Genomic DNA, 18,275 nt, shown 5'->3' with positions numbered 1-18,275 from the left:
AGTGGCCCATTTTTGGACCCCTTCTTGGACCCCTTCTTGAAGGTGAGAATTGTTGCAATTTTAGATTAATTTCTAAAAGTATGTATGTGTAACACCATCCCGAAATTGAAATAAATACGTCGATTTAATGTTCGACCATGCAATTACAATATTTTTCCAATCACGAAAATGTTTGCTTTACTTAACCCAAACCAGTTCTGACTCCAAAAGTTACTCAATAAGTCCTCAATTTTACCGCAACAAACTATTAGCTGACATAATCTTGTTTGTATACATAGTAGAACTGCATGACGCATAAAAATACGAGAACACGAAAGTTTATGTGCATTATAACCAGTGTATTTACCATTGTTCGTCCGTCTGTTACCCACGCTTTCGGCGATAAAATCGAGTGCACTTCCTCGACAAGATCTCATAATTGAGGCTGACCTGCATACCTAAATCCCTCATGTAATTACAAATGTCATGTTTGTTCTTATTGTATTTGATTTAAATTTGCAGTAGTGCGTGGGTGTGGATGAACAGTTGGTGTAATTGTTAATTAGGCACCTAAATGAAATAGTTCCTTCAAGTATAAGTCTTAAGCTGTAAAGACATTTTAAATTTTCATACAATGTGCTAACGTTAAGATCATTAAGACCGTAAATAAAACAATATTCGCAATTAAAGGGTTTCCTTTAGAACAAACGCGAAAACAGAATGTGCTAGTGTAAAAAGTACTTGAGCGGGTTATAAATAAATAAGAAAATTGATAAATTCAATGTACCTACAATAAGCTTTTTCCAAGAAACATTAATTACTAATTAATAGAAACTACCGAGTTCGAGTAATACCACTGATTTACTACGTTTTATCGCTGAAATTAAAACATTATTTTATTATTATGAGATAGGTATCATAAAGATCAAATTAATAGCCATTAACTTTTTTCTCCGTAGAACAAAGAGAATTGAACTAATTCTATAGAGCAAAATATAAACTTTATGTTCTCTTTATTAGCATTTCCTGTCTTGTTTTATATTATTTGACTTTATTTTTTTAAATAAAAAATAGCTAACCTATTTACTATATAACTATTTCTTCGCGTGATAAAATATGTAACGGAAATTCTCCGAAGAACCTATAGTCACCAACATGGCTCGAAGAATACATAATTTAAAATGGTACTTGAACAACAGATAACCTTTGAGAAGTGTCCTCGAGTGGTGACCGCGAACTCAGTCCAGGCCAGGTGAACTGATTGCGAGAGCATGAAAATAATTTTCTACCAGTCTGAAGTCGGTCGGTGCCTCAGCACGAGCCAGCAGGAGTGGACCTATAGTCATCTACCTCACCTACGCACTTTATATTGGATTTCAATCACTCCTGCTGGCTCGTGCTCAGGCACCGACCGACTTCAGACTGGTAGAAAATTATTTTCATGGTTTTTGTAGTCAGTTCAATTTTTTGTTATATTTTTTTTTCACGCTTTTTAGTGTAAATAATCTAAGATACTGGATAAAATATTTGAAGTGAGTATTTCAACTTTTTTCTTTTATAAAAATTTAAGCGTAAATTTCACGATATTCTAGTTTTCAAAATAATAAGTAATATAGAATCATCCGAGTAGCTATGCCGATTATTCAAGGCCCGCGTATAGCTAATCGAATAATTGTAAGTGTAATGCGAAAACCCCGCTTTTAGAGATGGTGTCAGTAGGTCCCATGACACGAATGTAAATGAAAGCTTCTATCATGTAATTCAATTAAATGAAGATTGCCACTACACGATACTTGCCGCTACTGTCTCGAGCATAGGTCTACGTGACTTGGAACGCGTAGAGCATTTCCGGATATGATATATAATTTATTTCCTGCATTATTTTAAACAAAGATGTAAATCTTTGCATTGGCTTGTCTTTATTAATTGGCAGTATATTGAGTTCACGATAGACATCAACGAAGCTAACTTGCTTACATACTCGCAGTTATACGGTTATTAACACTTATGACAAAACTATTTATCATTGACCAACTTGTGATCATTCTCTCACAGGTCACAGTCTACATACCTATTTGGAAGTAGAATACGTTGCTAGCTGTGTTTTATGACCATGTAATAAATAGTGATCAGTGGTCACTTAAGTCGCGCGTCAGGCTTTGTGCGGTGAACCGGTTCAAAATTATGTCCTTGCACTACGCCTAAGGCTTTCGGGCAGAAATATTGTATGACCAGGCCCACTACGAAGTGCAAAATTCGAACTTCGTATCATGCCTGCCCGCTGAGTCCAATATTATTTAATAAGAGAGTGAGCAGAGGGATGATACGATACGAACTTCGATTTTCGAATTTCGTAGTGTAGCCCCGCTGCAAAAAAGGAAATCCCTCTTTAAAAAAATAGATACAGTTGTCATTTCGCTAGCGAGTTGCTTGTGTTCCTATTTTTTTGAATGGTCAACCTGTGAAGGGCTCAAAACTTCGGTTTTTATAAACTGACTGACTGACTGACTTTAATAAAAGTAGAGCGAAGAGTATTTTAGAGTTCATTCATCAATAATTATTACCTCTCCCGCTTAGAAGCGCGCCATTCAAAAACTACTATCAAAGTCAAAGTCAAAATATATTTATTAAATTTAGGCTATAACAAGCACTTATGCATGTCAAAAAAAAATCTACCACCGGTAGTTCATACCGATATCGTTTTCTTTTCGAACTCGCGTTATCACTTATCGCACAGAGCGACCGCTTTACCCACTCTATCTCAGGACGTGCTAACTAAATAAATAAATACTATTCACGATAAGTATAAAATTAAAATGAAGATTATTTTTATTCCAAAATTAGGCCACAAAGGGCTCATTTATCCGTTTTCAATGTAATAATTGTATTTTTTTCTAATTTCGTAATTTTAAATGATACTTTCATTATTCTTTTTTTGATCAATCTTTGTCCATAGTTGGTCGACAGTTTAATTTATTTAGAAAATAAAAAACAAAAAAATTGCAAATCGTTTTCTAGTGGATTGAATACTGTATCACTTTATCCCATGGCTCCGCTCCAGTGGAAAAATAAAAAAATAACATTTTCTATGAGATGAGAATTGCAAAAAATACCTTCTGAATATATCTGATAAATTTCAAGTTTCCGGCTTGAGTAGATAGGCTGTGTGATTTTTGCCAGTCAGCATAAAATTACTCTTTTACAGGGATGGAATTTGTCTCATTTCTTGTCCAAATTACAAAAGCCGGGACATTGATGAGAATCAAAGTGTGTCATCTGGCACAGACAATAAAATTAATAAATGAATATTACGGGACTCTAGACCTAGTCTCAAAGTAAGCAAAACTTGTGTTATGGGAACTATACATAGTACTTAAATACAATATTGATGATTCAGCATTCACTTCACATTCGAGCAATCACATCAGATCACATTACATGCGTTGGGGCGCTGCGCCGGTAAATCGATAGAAATCCAATTGACCCACAGTCTTAAAAAAGTAACTGTGATGAATCAGTCCTTCAGTACCTACCTCGTAACGAATTTGCTTAGTTCCCGCTGCAGACATATGGTGAGACAAATAACATGATTCAATAAAGGAGTCGGAGTCGGTGGGCGGAGTCTGTTCCGATATCGCAGCTGAAACTGAGATGAGTCGTGTTAGGGGCAGTCAGGTCAGAATATACTTAGGTGTTTAGGAATAAGTGGTAGTTTCTAATCGGTGGGATGTCGGATACCTTGACCGAGGCGTGAGCGACCCCGCGGCGGCGACGTGCCCGCCGCAAGGCCACCATATGTAATGGGCAAATTGGTCTAGCGAGCTAAATCAAGAGCATACTGTTAATTGAGGTTAGCTACGCGCGGGAGGGAAACTGCCCGATAAACAAACAGTACTTTTAACAATAGTTCATAATATTTTTAGGATTCCATACCTTAGTCGGCAAAAAGGGAATCCTTATCTAGATCCTAGATACCAAATTTAAATTTTCTACGACATCAACCCTACCCTATAGGTTTTATTTCCGCAGTAATTTGTACGGGAACACCTTTTTTATCTAAAGACTGTATCTTTTGATGAATTTCAGCTGGATACCATGCGTTTTTGAAAATAAGGACTTCATAGATGGACAAACGGATCTTAAAGCTTTAAGAATATCGAATCAGAAGATCAATAGTTTTTGCCTTGCTCAAATGCATCTTCAGGAAAACGAAGAAAACCGAAGGCTCCCGAAGTCCCGAGCGACATTAACGTTCTAGTAGAACTGTACTTAATTGTGTCAGTATTTCTGCTTACAAAAAGATTAAATAAACACTTCAACTTGCTTTTAGTTTCGAATCAACCTCATTTTATTTTATTTACATTTTATCAACAAAATTGCCACCTATTCTCATTAACATTTAGCACATTATCGAATGGTAGGAATAAGTTCTACTTATTGTTATATCAACATGTCTTTCCTTAGTTTAATTTTTCAAGGATACATCGTGTATAACAAGTTTATAATGACACTCGTATTCGTACACGGTTATGTTGACTAAATATATTTGTTATGGGGTGTAGTCTACCTTCGATCATGACGCATGCTACTGCATCGTAATATTGATGTCTTCGATATTTTAATTAGAATTAAGTTTGGGCCGTACACTAAAAAAATGCAATTTATTAAATGATTTCCTTTAGAAAAGAAAATAGGCATTCAGCATGCACTATAAAGAGCCTATTTACCCGACTTCCCAAAGGAGGGTTATGTTTTTGAGCGTATGTATGTATGTATGTATGTGGGTATGTATGTCCATTTCTTTGGTCCTCGCTGCAGCCTAAACGGCTAGACGGATTTTAACATGAGGTATCATTGGATTCGTCATAACTGTCGAAGTGACATAGGCTATATAAAATTTCAATATGGGTATCAAATGAAAGCTAATAATTAGCCCATTTTAAATATATATGGGTTATAATACTTTTTATCTACCGTTTTCACATAAATATCAAAAAAGTGTGAAATAAAACATTAAATTAACGGTTAAATTTAATGTTTTATTTCCTTCTGTTCATTCCTATACTGAACAGACTATACGTGCATGCCAAATATGAAGTCTCTAATACCTATTAGTGCCATAAGATTCAGGTGCATACTTAACTCAATAGAGTGTAATGGCTATCCCCCCCGTTTAGAAATTGAATTTTCATAGCCTATAAGGTGGCCGGGAATCTTGTCAACATACTAGTAAAGTTTTCATCAAAAAAAATTCTAAAATTCGTTGGAACAGAAAGTGTTCCGTTGTCTTCTAAGTATCCCCAGACAACTTTTTTTCGGGCATTTTCCTTGTACAGACTTTCGACCCTCATCAGCTTTATTATATATTATAATGTACCAGCTTTTGCCCGCGGCTTCGCCCGCGTGGAATTCGCTTATCGCGCGCTGTTCCCTCGGGAACTGTGCATTTTTCCGGGATAAAAAGTAGCCTATGTCACTCTCTGGCCCATAAACTACCTCTATGCCAAAAATCACGTCAATCCGTTGCTCCGTTTCGACGTGAAAGACGGACAAACATACACATAAACTCACACACTTTCGCATTTATAATCCATACTTAAATAAATCCTTAATCCTAAGGGGCTGTTTTACCATCCATTCATTAGCGGTAACTGGCGGTTAGGTGTGATGCCGTCTCTATTTGTTTTGTTCAAATAGACGGAGACGGCATCTCATTTAACCGTCGGTTAACGCTAATCAATGGATGGTTAAATAGCCCCTAAGGGGCTGTTTCACCATCCATTGATTAGTGTTAACTGGCGGTTAGGTGTGATGCCGTCTCTATTTGTTTTGTTCGAATAGATGGAGACGGCATCACATTTAACCGTCGGTTAACGCTAATCAATGGATGGTGAAACAGCCCCTAAATCTTATAAAGTAGAGGTTAGTTTTTACACAAAAAAAACAGATTACAATACACAATTACATTGAAACTAACAAATACCTGATAATGACAAGCCGCCCGCTGTTACTAGTTACTTATATCATAACAAATTAATACATTGTCTGTGAATACGATTTAAAGGATACAATTCACCTTACTTCCGAATAGAATCGGTTGAAGATTATAATGAAATGAATCGGTTAAAAAAATCGCTAGATCGTATCCATCGCTAAATCGATCTACATAAAAATCGAATGGTAACGTGCATCCCAAATTCGAATAACAAACTTTTGTAACCCATTCGGCTTCCATTTCCCGGAGTGTTTGAATGTGTTTTGAGGTTTTTCTGCTCCTCGCGCTCGCTGTGTGTGTTATATCTGTTACGTTTTTCTTTTGTTTGGTTATTTTTTCGTTGTGTTATCTCTTTGTTACTGTTAACTTTCTTGTTGAGTTTGCTGTTTGTTACTAAGTGTTACGTACGTTACTTAACGTACCCATGCAACATGCAAAATCAACCTTTTAGCACACAATTTAGTCGAATCGACACTGAATATCGATATCGGCTACATCACTATTTAATTTCGTCGAACCCTGGTAACCCTTTAACTGTCATTGACTTGTCAATTTAGTCTCACGAATTATGGCGTCGACTTTAGGTATTTTGTGCATGTTAGTTTTAGTTGTAACTGTTTTGTATGGTGCATGATTCAATAAATGTATTGAGCGCTTCATCGCCAACAGACTGGTAACAGTTTGGCGATACCAAAATTTAGTGTTAGGATGTGCCGTTTAAAAAAGTTACCAAACAGTACCTATACATCCCTCAGAGTTTACATTTTCTCAATTATACAGTGGTTAACAAAACAATACTAGAGTGTCATAGTAGGTACTCGGATTAGATCAGTCTTGTGTTACATATTTATGTCAACGCGCTCGTAAAATCAAAGTACGGATACGGATCTGGACGTCATTAGGAATTACCAATGACAATATGTCCATTGGTACAAAATTACCAACGTCACTTTGCGGAAACAACACCGACATAGTTTTGTTACTTACTTTCAAGTGGGAGTCTATTTATAAAAACTTAAACTCGAGCAATTTGTGTTTTTTATTTGATCACTGTTATAATTTAAAAGGATACGGAACTGAGCCGTGTTGAAATTTACATTACAAAGTGATCGCTCGTGATTAATTACGGGATGCATAGGTTAATAGTTAATACAACAGGTTCTTTATGGTATACAATCCGGTCACGCCCTATTTAGGTACCACCTACCTACTTGTTGCTAAGGACCATTTTATTATCTGAGACGACTTGGTCTGAGACGTTACGTTATTGTGTGTTAATGTAAATCGTTGGTGTTTTAAAGATCCATATCTTAATCGGAACAGTGGTTTCACCTCGGCGCCTTTATGTCTACCTTAGGTGTTTTTTTCTATTGACTCTGAGCTTGCTGCTTCGTTTTTCTAAGACAAGCCCATTGCTATTGTAAAAAGTGTTCGTTGCTAATTGTGTTTAATTATAAATAAATAAAATGGCTAAGTGTGTGTCGGGCCACGCGCAGTGTAGGGTTCTGTACTATTTAAATATTTAAGTAATACTTACTGCTGATCGTGACTCTATCTGTCGTTTATCGCTATCCCGCAAAAACTATGCAATTTTTCGGGATAAAAACTATCAAAAACAGGGTTACAAACTATATCCAAAATTATAATAAACACACATTATGATTGTTGTGGACAGTTGTAGTTAAGTTACAAACTTCGATTGTGTAGTATAAATGTGTCAATTACAATAGTATCTGTTTGTAATTTGTAACTGTTCCTAATAAATAAATAAATAAATAAATAAATATAATATATAATAAAAAAAATTTTGCAGGTGCAGGAACATCTAGTGTTCAATAAATATAAGTTTTTCTTAACGTTTTCCTGACACACCGCCGTGTGTCTTGATTCAATCATACGATCTCTGTTATTATCATAATTAACAGAAAAACATGACTATGTAAATAAAGCGGCGTATGGTCTGCCGCCGCAGTATCTGATTTAATGAGACTGTAATTACTTACATAACAGGAGTCAAGCGTATTCATAAACTTGTCTATTTAATCTTCCGTCTTTCCTAATTTGTGTACAACGAGTGTTTCCGTCTTTGCAGCCTTTTACTCATTTTACCGTAAGATCGGGTTACCTTAGCCCTATAGATTATTTTCAACCGACCTCAAAAAAGAAGGAGGTTCTCAATTCGTCGGTATGTTTTTTTCGTGTGTTTGTTTATGCGATAACTCCGCCAATTGTGGGCCGAATTTCAAATTTCTTTTTTTGTTCTAAATAGTCTCATCAGGATCTGATGAAAGAATCTTAGAGAAATCGAGGGCAACCCTCTAATTTTTAAAACACCAATAGCGATTTTGCCATTTTTAACACCAAGTCAAGTAGTTGTATTTACATTCAGAAAGTATCATTTGGTGAACTGCACCTGATAAAGTAGACCGGTATCCTAACTATGCCGTGTTTGAGCTTAATGGAATCGTTGTGAGATGCACTTTGGCTACAAATCACTAAAAACCATGAAACATTTTTTTAACAAAAAATGGAATCGACTACAAAAACCTTGAAAATAATTTTCTACTAGTTTGAAGTCGATGCCTCAGCACGAATGATGTATCGCCATAATTATACTTAGTTAATTTAAACTGATCTCCCTGTTATTTTCATATGGGCCAAAGTTACTTTTCATTGGATCAAAGTACCCAGACTTTACAGTACAATGTTTCACTTGCATAGCTTCACCTGTCCCGGTGTCTATCTGTCGGTAATCTAGAACTAGATGTAAAACTCGTTACACATTAAAAGACATGGATTAAAATGCTTTTTTCTGAAATGATGAAAAACTGTTAATTTTCCTTTTCAATGTTAAATATCCATTTCCAGATAATCTAGCCTTAAAGGTGACCCCTAACCTACGAAAAAAGAATAAGTCAGGAATTGTAACTGCGTTATTATAAAAATGGAAACTGTGTCCTTCCCTAAGGTGCGCGTGCGCGTCATTTAACTTTGACTGACATTTATTTTGCAAGTTTAGTGAACTCACGTCAAGTTTTCGCATTTTTAATTATGAACAGCTTTAAATTATTATGCCAACGTGTGTTATGAAGTGGTGCAGGAACAATTCAAAATTAAAATGTCCAGGGATCAGTTTCCACTAGGAAGTAGTCGTAAAATTAGATTTATATTCAAAAATGTTCAAAAACATTATCAGTTGGAGTTGATCAGTATTATGCAAAATCAAGTCTGTGGTCTATGGCTCACATAATGTAAATGACAGTTACGTCATCCCTCTTTATACTTTCTTTTTTCCTGTATCGCCCAAATAATAGGGTTGAGTCTTTATATTTTTCACGATTTTTAGTGTGAATAATACAAGATCCATCATGGCCTATATACGTCCCACTGCTGGGCACAGGCCTCCTCTCAGAACAAGAAAGCTTGGGCCATAGTTCAAACGCGGGCCCAGTGCGGATTGGGAACTTCACACGCACCGTTGAAATGCTTCGCAGGTTTGTTCAGGTTTTCTCACGATGTTTTCTTTCCGTAATTCCGCACATGAATTTCGAAAAACTCACGACCCTCAGCTTGAGAGGCGATTGGTCAAACCACTAGGCCACCACGGCTTTTTCACAATGAATGAGTGAATAAAACAAGATACAATAGTTTAATGTCAACTGCTCATCACTTTTTACGAAAGATGGCTTTTCCGATGCAGTGGCGTTCATTATTCAAGAGTCTTGGTGCTTCACCACCCTTTCCATTTCACCATATGCATTACGAGGAGCATAAATAGCTTACCAACTGTGTTAAAATAATTAATAGTTTAATAACTCGTGAAATACTTGTTATTGAGTAGTACCTAACTCCGGTGGTCAACTTGTCTTTATCATTAGTTCCACTTCATCAAAATGATGATGTTCAAGAACAAATGCACGAGTTACTACTAAATATATCCAAATTACCAATATCAGATCCTGATTTTGTGCCTATGGGAGTTAATTAGAGGTATACCTAAACAAACGATTATTTTTTTCAAATCGGTTCATAAGTGACGGAGTTCTGAGGTAACAGCCAAAAAATACAACCGAATTGAACCTCCTCCTTTCGCTCGTTTAAAAATAAGCTGTCATTATCAATTTATGACACGTCATTGAGACGTTAGATGTAAGAAGTGATCCGTCTGAACTCTGAACGCCAGTTGTCTATTACAAACGTGAATCTGACTGCTTTATTTCTGAATTTTAACCAATCAACAAGCACGTCTATTTGCAACCTTGAAATTGATTCGTATTTGAATCATAAGTCGTTTTGGTTTTAGGTATGGCCACTTTTTGTGTGGAATTTGTTCTGAGTTACACTTCCTGACTTATTATTTGTTCGTAGCCCCTAACTGTACATGCTAACTCTAAGCCGTACATATTTGAATGAACTAACTATGCCATTTATGTAAACATTAACTTTATAAATTAATATGATGCATTCCTGACATTCTTGTGTAGAATCTTTTAAGGTTGTGCTTGCTGGACTCGAAGTTATTGTCATGCATAGTTACCATAATTCTTGAGTAAAAACCACGGACATATCACTAACACGTCGACACTTGCAACCTAGGTATATAAATAATTAATAACTTGAGTAATTCTATTGATAAATGACCGGGTCAACCCACACATACACGGAAAAAAAGGATGTCTTAGATTAAGAAAATATAACATTGGTCAAGACAATATTATTTTGTATACAAAGTGAAATTTAGGACGTAATACAAAATCGGACGCCATAATTGTATTGAATGAAGACAAATATTGCCTTGGGTTAAAACTTGGATTTAAACAATATTCCTGAGACTATGAATATTCTTGGCTATACGTGTACCTAGCTATTATACATCCTTACCAGTCCAATAATATTATAAATGCGAAAGTAACTGTCCGTCTACCTGTCTACCAACCTGTCTGTTACCTTGTTACATCTTCACGCTTGAACCACTGAACTGATTTAAAGGACATAGAATAGTGTTTTTATCCCAGGAAATTGCTTCAATCTCGCGAAATCACAGTCGCGGGCAGCAGCTAATAACTTGAACAAAGTATTGTTATTAGTTCATTGATATGAACTTCCAAAAAGTAACGCCTGATTCAATTATTAGCTAATAACTTATACATTGTTGCGACAAAAGACCTTTTAATTTACTTCGTACCTCGGTTATTCTGTCCACAGTATCCCAACCCAACCCCATTCCATAACACTTCCTACCTGGCAATGCCTAGCTTGGCAACTGTGGAAAACTGTCCACTAGTACTAGCACATCCTAACAGTGTATTAAGGGACAGGTCCATAGTCGCACCCATTTAGTGAGCTTCCCTTCGGAATTCAAAAGCTTAATGGTTACTTGACATGAAATGTATATTTCAGAATAATATTTATTTTTTACGGTGGGAGCATTATACACCTCCACTGAACGTAGATTTATATCTACGTGACATGTTTAGTTTTAGTTCAGTAACTAAGGAACCTCATACATCCCGGTATTATTACTGTTCTTTTCATGTAACTTTTTTCTTTAATTTTATACTGTAGTTTTTAAGTATTCTTCTGCCAAGTTTCTTGCTGCACATTCTTCTTGCCAATGATGGCCTTTCTGAAAGCGCTAGTAGTTTTAAAAAAAACGTGTAAAAGTGCCCATTGCGGCCTATTTTTTTTTTAAAGATTTTAATTTTTAATTTATATTATCAATGCCACCAAAAGCCCATTTATGTTATCATTGGCCTGGCGGGTGCCTTTCAAAGGACCGCTTCCTACCTGGCAATAACCTGGCACATCCTTACAGTGTATTAGGGGACAGGTCCATTGCCCCGCCTATTTATTTTTAAATTACCTAACGACACCACAGACATGCATTTTTATGTCGGCTTCGGCCCCACGGATGCCTTTCAAATCAAATGGGTCAAATTGATTCGTATGGCCTAAGATCAATCGTTCCGATTTTCATGCTCTTAACACTTTGTGCAGCTTTTTTGGCGTACTACTATAAGTAAACAACAAGATTTGCGCTGTCATCGTTCATACATCATAATCATAACATTAGACTACCGGATGGCAAAGTGGTTAGAGAACCTGACTACGAAGCTTGAGGTCCCGCGTTCGATCGCCGGCCGGGGCAGATATTTGTATGAATAATACGAATGTTTGTTCTCGGGTCTTGGATATTTTAGATATGTATTTAAGTATGTATTTTTCTTTATTAGTATGTTTATAAGTTGCCTAGTGCCCATAGTAGTAGTGTCTAGACTTTTAGATTATTGAAAGTAAAAAAAACGGAAGACTTGTGGGGCGTCTCAGTTAAGGTTCTACATTCCATTTTAGATGTCGTTGCTCCAACTTTAGCATTTATTTTTAATAGCTGTATAGATGAAGGCGTATTTCCAGATTTGATGAAATATAGTAAAGTAGTTCCTATTTTTAAATCAGGTGATAAAGATAATCCCTCTGATTATCGTCCTGTGTCCATCCTATCAGCGTTTAGCAAAATATTCGAAAAAATAATGCTGTCGCAAATGATCTCGCATTTTAATACCCATAAAATCATGCATCCACAGCAGTTCGGATTCACAAAAGGCAGGTCTACTACAGACGCGGGTCATAGTTTAGTTAAATTCATATTGCAAGCTTGGGAGGAATCACATGAATATAGGTGTATTCTGCGACCTTTCGAAAGCTTTTGATTGTGTGGATCATTTTTAGGAATAACGCTCGATTCTAAACTACAGTGGGGACCTCACGTCACAGCAATCGCGGGTAGATTGAGCTCTGCTGCTTTTGCAGTTTGGAAAATACGGCAGCTAACCGATGTGGCGACGGCACGGTTGGTGTATTTTGCTTACTTTAATAGCATTATTTCGTACGGCCTTATTTTATGGGGATCTGCTGCAGACATTGAGTCAATTTTTATCTTACAAAAGAGAGCAATTAGAGCAATTTATAATTTGAAGACGCGTGAATCTTTAAGATCTTTTTTTAAGGAAACAGATATCCTAACCCTGCCGTCGCTTTATGTTTTTGAAATAATCATGTATGTTAGGAAGAACATATGTGATTTTCCCACTAACGTCGATAAGCCAAAGGCTACTAGAAACACAGGGAAGCAGGGAAGCAGGGAAGTTTCATCTTACAGACTGGCTAAAACCAAAAAGTCTTTTCTGGGAAATTGCATACGTTTTTATAATAAAATTCCAAAAAATATTATGAATGAAACGGATACAAAATTCAGATCTATTGTCAAGAAGACATTAATATCAAAGGCGTATTATAAAGTTAATGATTATATATCATGGACAGGGATATTTGGAAATAATTCCGATCCGCATTAGCGATCCCTTCAAATAGCGAACCTACTGTGTTAAAAATAAAGTTGTGTTAAATACTTGTCATGTATCATTTAATAATATTGTAAATCTGTTTTAAAAAAAATATATATAGCTCGTTGAGTTTCTTGCCGGATTCTTCTCAGCAGAGGTGTTTCCGAACCGGTGGTAGCTTTTTTTTGACATTCATAAGTGCTTGTTATAGCCTAAATTGAATAAAGATATTTTGACTTTGACTTTGAGTAGGTATAAGCTTTGCTTAGTTTCGGACTAGGTCAATTGGTGTCAAGTGTTGCATGATATTTATTTATTTATTATAGCAGACAGAACTATATTTTACTACCATAGCCATATTTTTAGGGAAAACTACAACACTATTTTCCAACAAAGTTTTGATGAAGGATCGCTTCCAATCATAAACCGATGACCACGGTCGAGTGGTCAAAAGTGTAGCGTTTCTGAAGAAGATGTCATCAAAAACTGTTAGCGCAAGTAGGTACGTAAAATAAGCTAGTAGAGCGATTTATGCAGTTTATGAGAGTATCTTAACTATTGGTCCTTCTCATTAGCTTAAATTTTAACCACTTGTTAATTATCGTTGCGTAATATTTTGATACAGTCTCGTTCATAAAAATATTTCGCAAGCCTGTAAAATTATTGTAAGGTCATGACATGTTCACTTGATTACGAAACTGTGGCTATATCAACGATCAAAGATAAAAATTATCACGAAATGATGCCTAGAGCTTGAATACCTATATATATTGTGATCTGAAATATTATTTATAGGCACTTTACAATCAAATGGCTACAAGGGCTTTAAAACCTTCCGGTCACGAGGAGAGCGAGCGCACTTCTCAATTTCCGTTTAAAACAGCCGGCGATTTATGGGATATAGAATGGCGATTTATCACCCTATTCAGATACATTATCTACATAAGGACTACCTGGTATTAAGTATTTATGGTCAAAGAGTGGTTTCCCAGCGATCAGTCAAAACCCACGCGTGCAGCCATTTAGTTGGACTATCCATATAATTGTCTTTTAATACGATTTTCAGCGTTTTATATCCAATGAAAATAAAAAAACGGCCAAGAGCGTGTCGGACACGCCCGAAATAGGGTTCCGTAGCCATAACGAAATAATTAAGTAATATTGTTCTAAGGATTTTATATTTTGTACGGAATATCCCAAGTTTAGATATATTTTATCTTAGGCTGCTATTTACTCTTAAACTACTAATAATTCTCAAGAAAACTTAACCGTTATAGTTTTCCTTGTAAGTTTGATATACTTACTACCATCCTGAATTATTTCAAATTTTTCCACCCACCTGTTTAGATTTTAGAGGGAGGGACGCCCTATTTTAATGAAAATTTGCACTTTAAAGTTGAATATTTTGCAAACAAATCACTGAATCTGAAAATTGTCTTAGCAATCCCCTAATGGTTTTAAAAGACCTATCCAACGATACCCTACACTACAAGATTGGATGAGAAAAAAAAAACACCCCCCTTTACATCTATTGTACCATTTTGTTGGCGTAGTTTAGGTATATATTTGTGCAAAATTACAGCTTTCTAGCATTGATAGTCCCTGAGCAAAGCCGCGGACGGACGGACAGACAGACAGACAAACAGACAGAGAGATATGACGAAACTATAAGGGTTCCGTTTTTGCCATTTTGGCTACGGAACCCTAAAAAGGAAACTCCGATTTTCGATGAGAAAATATCTTCTGATTACAAAAACTTAAACTACGCTTAAAACATCGCTCACTTTTAAAACTGAATCGACCTACTGCTCTGATATATTATTTTGTGTGTGTGTTATGACTACGCAAGCGTTATTAATATTACCTTCAACACCTTTGTGTACGAAGAACAAAGTCCTTAATTGGTTATTTAAGAGCTCACTAAAAGCATAATCGGAAGCAGACGAGCGAAGTAAATTAACGTCTATATAGGCGAAAACAATTACCGCTAACCTTATTTACGTTTAATCGCTGTTAAAAAAAGCAAATGAGATACTCGTAAATGGCAATAATTGACCAAAAAAGCTGAGTGGTAGGTTTCCTTGTCCCGGGCTAGTCGTGTACACTAATGGCATGAGCTATTACTTCCCAAATCAACAGATTGTGCATAAAAACAGGTTTAAAATAGTTATTTGTGTCACAAGGGAGCAAAATGGTGTATTTACGGCGAGGGCGTACATTGAATCCAGAATGTAGCGAAGGATTCTACAATAGAATCCTGAGCGTAGCGAGGGATTCTTAAGTAGAATCCTGAGCGTAATGAGGGATTCAAGTGTTAAAGCCCAAGATGAAAATAATTTTGCTTCCGAGTGGCTTATACAACTTTTTACACCGAGCATTAAGGAACTTGAAAAAAAAATCTAAATATTATTAAAAAACAACCAGCATAGAAAATGGTGTGGCTTTACAAATTATTAACTTAAAAAAATAGCATTTGCAATCAAACACTTAGAAAAGCCTTGAACAAAAAAATTGCACTTTGCTCCCTCTCGTCAGGGAGGAAAAGTTACTTTTCTGAAGGAGAGGTGTGAAAAAAATATTGTGGAATTCTTTAAAAGGGACACTTGGACAGTAGGTAAGTTGAAATCAACTACAGTATGAGTCGGTATTTTATACAGCGTGTATTTTTGATACTACCTCAAACTTTAAGGGTAGTTAGTGAAGGCTCTAATATTTTCATTATATTGTCTTAGTAAAAAAAAATACCTTTTATTTTCCTTATAAAAATAATTAGCACACAATGTATCACTACGTGATACTACTTTGTTTTTATTCAAAACGTCGCACATGTTGACGTGACAGCTGTCACAGAACGCTTCTCTCTCGTATCAAATTATTGTACACATTACATAACGCTCAAAGATATAAATAAAAAAACATATTTCACTTTTACGGTTTCCTAAAAAACCTAACATCGAACGGCACGGAATGCCGAGGACCTGGGTTCGATTCCCAGCGCTGGTCTTATTTTTCTGGTTTTTCTGTGCATCTATATTTCAGTTTGTATTTTCGGTATACGCTCGGAACTTGTGTTTAAAAATAGGCTGGGCTAGACTTATTGCTCGTTAGCTCAATTAATAGATTCATATCGAGCACTGGTAATAATTCCGTTTAAATATGCATAGAATAATAGATCAGCGTCTGTCTGGAAACGGTATTACGTTCTTAACTATATTACTTTAATGTGCATGTGTATGATTTATGTAAAGTTTGTAACCTTAAAGTCCAGCATATGTGTAATTGTCGTTGTGGGCATGACAAGGTTTAAGGTGTTAAGGTTAAAGCGGTCTAAAGTAGGTACTATAGCTTTCTATAGGACAGACAGACTCAGTGATCTATAGGACATTACAAGAAAGACAACCAAAATGGCAAACATTGCCCTTGCCCCTGAGTACCGGCCTTTGTATTTAGTGTAGGTACATTCACCTAATTTATTGGTCAAAGATTGGTGAAGAAAGAGACGCAAAAAAAATCTTTCCACTTCTCATGCTCGTAACGTTGGTATTTATGCTGGATCCAGGCGACATAAAATTACTTTTTATGCTCTAGTGCATAAATTAAAGACCTACTTTCGATCAGTAGATTGTCAGTAGATTGTACAACAAGAGCATAAAACGAGCCATTTTACCCGAGGCGTTCATTATATAATATTAGTCCTAGTAATCGGCTCAGGTAAGCAAGCGTCGCAAATATTCAGGTTTGACTGAGTAACTTTGAAGCGCTTACTTTTATTAGTATAAACGGATAAACTATAGGGCAGACGTACCGTTTCTGGCCACTGTACCGTTTATGACCAATTATTGTTTAAAGATACGTTTAAAATAAATTTATAGTAATAAATCATTATAAACTTTATTCGGTTCAGTATAAACTTTTGAAAACTCACTAAACATAATTATTTTAATACTATAACTTTTTATATATGACTGCAATTGTCAACTGGACAAAAACGGGCTTAAGGTGGCCAAAACCGGTACTTCTGCCTTATAAGCCCATTAGCCGCTATGATTTATAAAACTCGCTGCTTATATAGAAAATAAATAGAATTGTATATACGACACCGCATATAATAATTTAGGGCTCATTATTTTAAACAGAAAAGCGCAAAGAAAAAAAATTGTATAAAGATAAATTTAACTGGAAAAACGGTTAGGCAATGACCACGGATGTAGTGTAAAATAATGTTCGTTCTATTTTACCATCTTCAGAAAGAGAACAGCCGCTATCAGTGTTCAATTAGTATCAAACGTGACACAATTGACAAAGTTGCAAAAACAGCCTCACGATACCAACGCCAACCTGGGCTAGGTTACTCAGAAACCCTCAACAATGCCTCATATCTCGTGCTCATGCCCATACGGCCACGATGTTTTGCAATACGGTAGTTCTTTGCATGCACCAGGCATTGGCCACGAGCGGCGCCAATGTCGAAGGTGAAAGTCAAGGTCTCCGCGTAACGTTCGACAACTATGCGCTAATCAGTAATCACCATGCGTTATGTAACCACATGCACTTGCCTCTAAACTTTATCATGGTGTTTCATAACGTCGATCAAGTAAGCGCTTTAACATTTTTTTAAGACAGTTCTTACATCAGAATAAAAAAGTGGCCTGGTGCGTGTGCAGTTCAGGGTTCCGTAAAAATCGACAATTATTCGATATTCAATTTTGATCTAAAACCTCTCTAGTAGTCGTTAACTTAAAAAGCCTATTAAGCTAGCTGTGGTAGTTTCCCTTTTAAATTCATTAATATTATATACAGATTTCGCACGCGAACGGCTTAACTTATCCCTATAAGTTAAACCACTGGGGTTACACACCTAATAAATAATAATTATCGGTACACTTGACTACTATGGATTAGATAAATACATATAAACATCCAAGACCCGAGAACAAACATTCGTATTATTCATACAA

Source organism: Choristoneura fumiferana, chromosome Z (assembly GCF_025370935.1).
Source record: "Choristoneura fumiferana chromosome Z, NRCan_CFum_1, whole genome shotgun sequence".
Taxonomy (NCBI): domain Eukaryota; kingdom Metazoa; phylum Arthropoda; class Insecta; order Lepidoptera; family Tortricidae; genus Choristoneura; species Choristoneura fumiferana.
The sequence above is the reverse complement of the archived record's forward strand: the minus strand, read 5'-3'. Positions refer to the sequence as shown.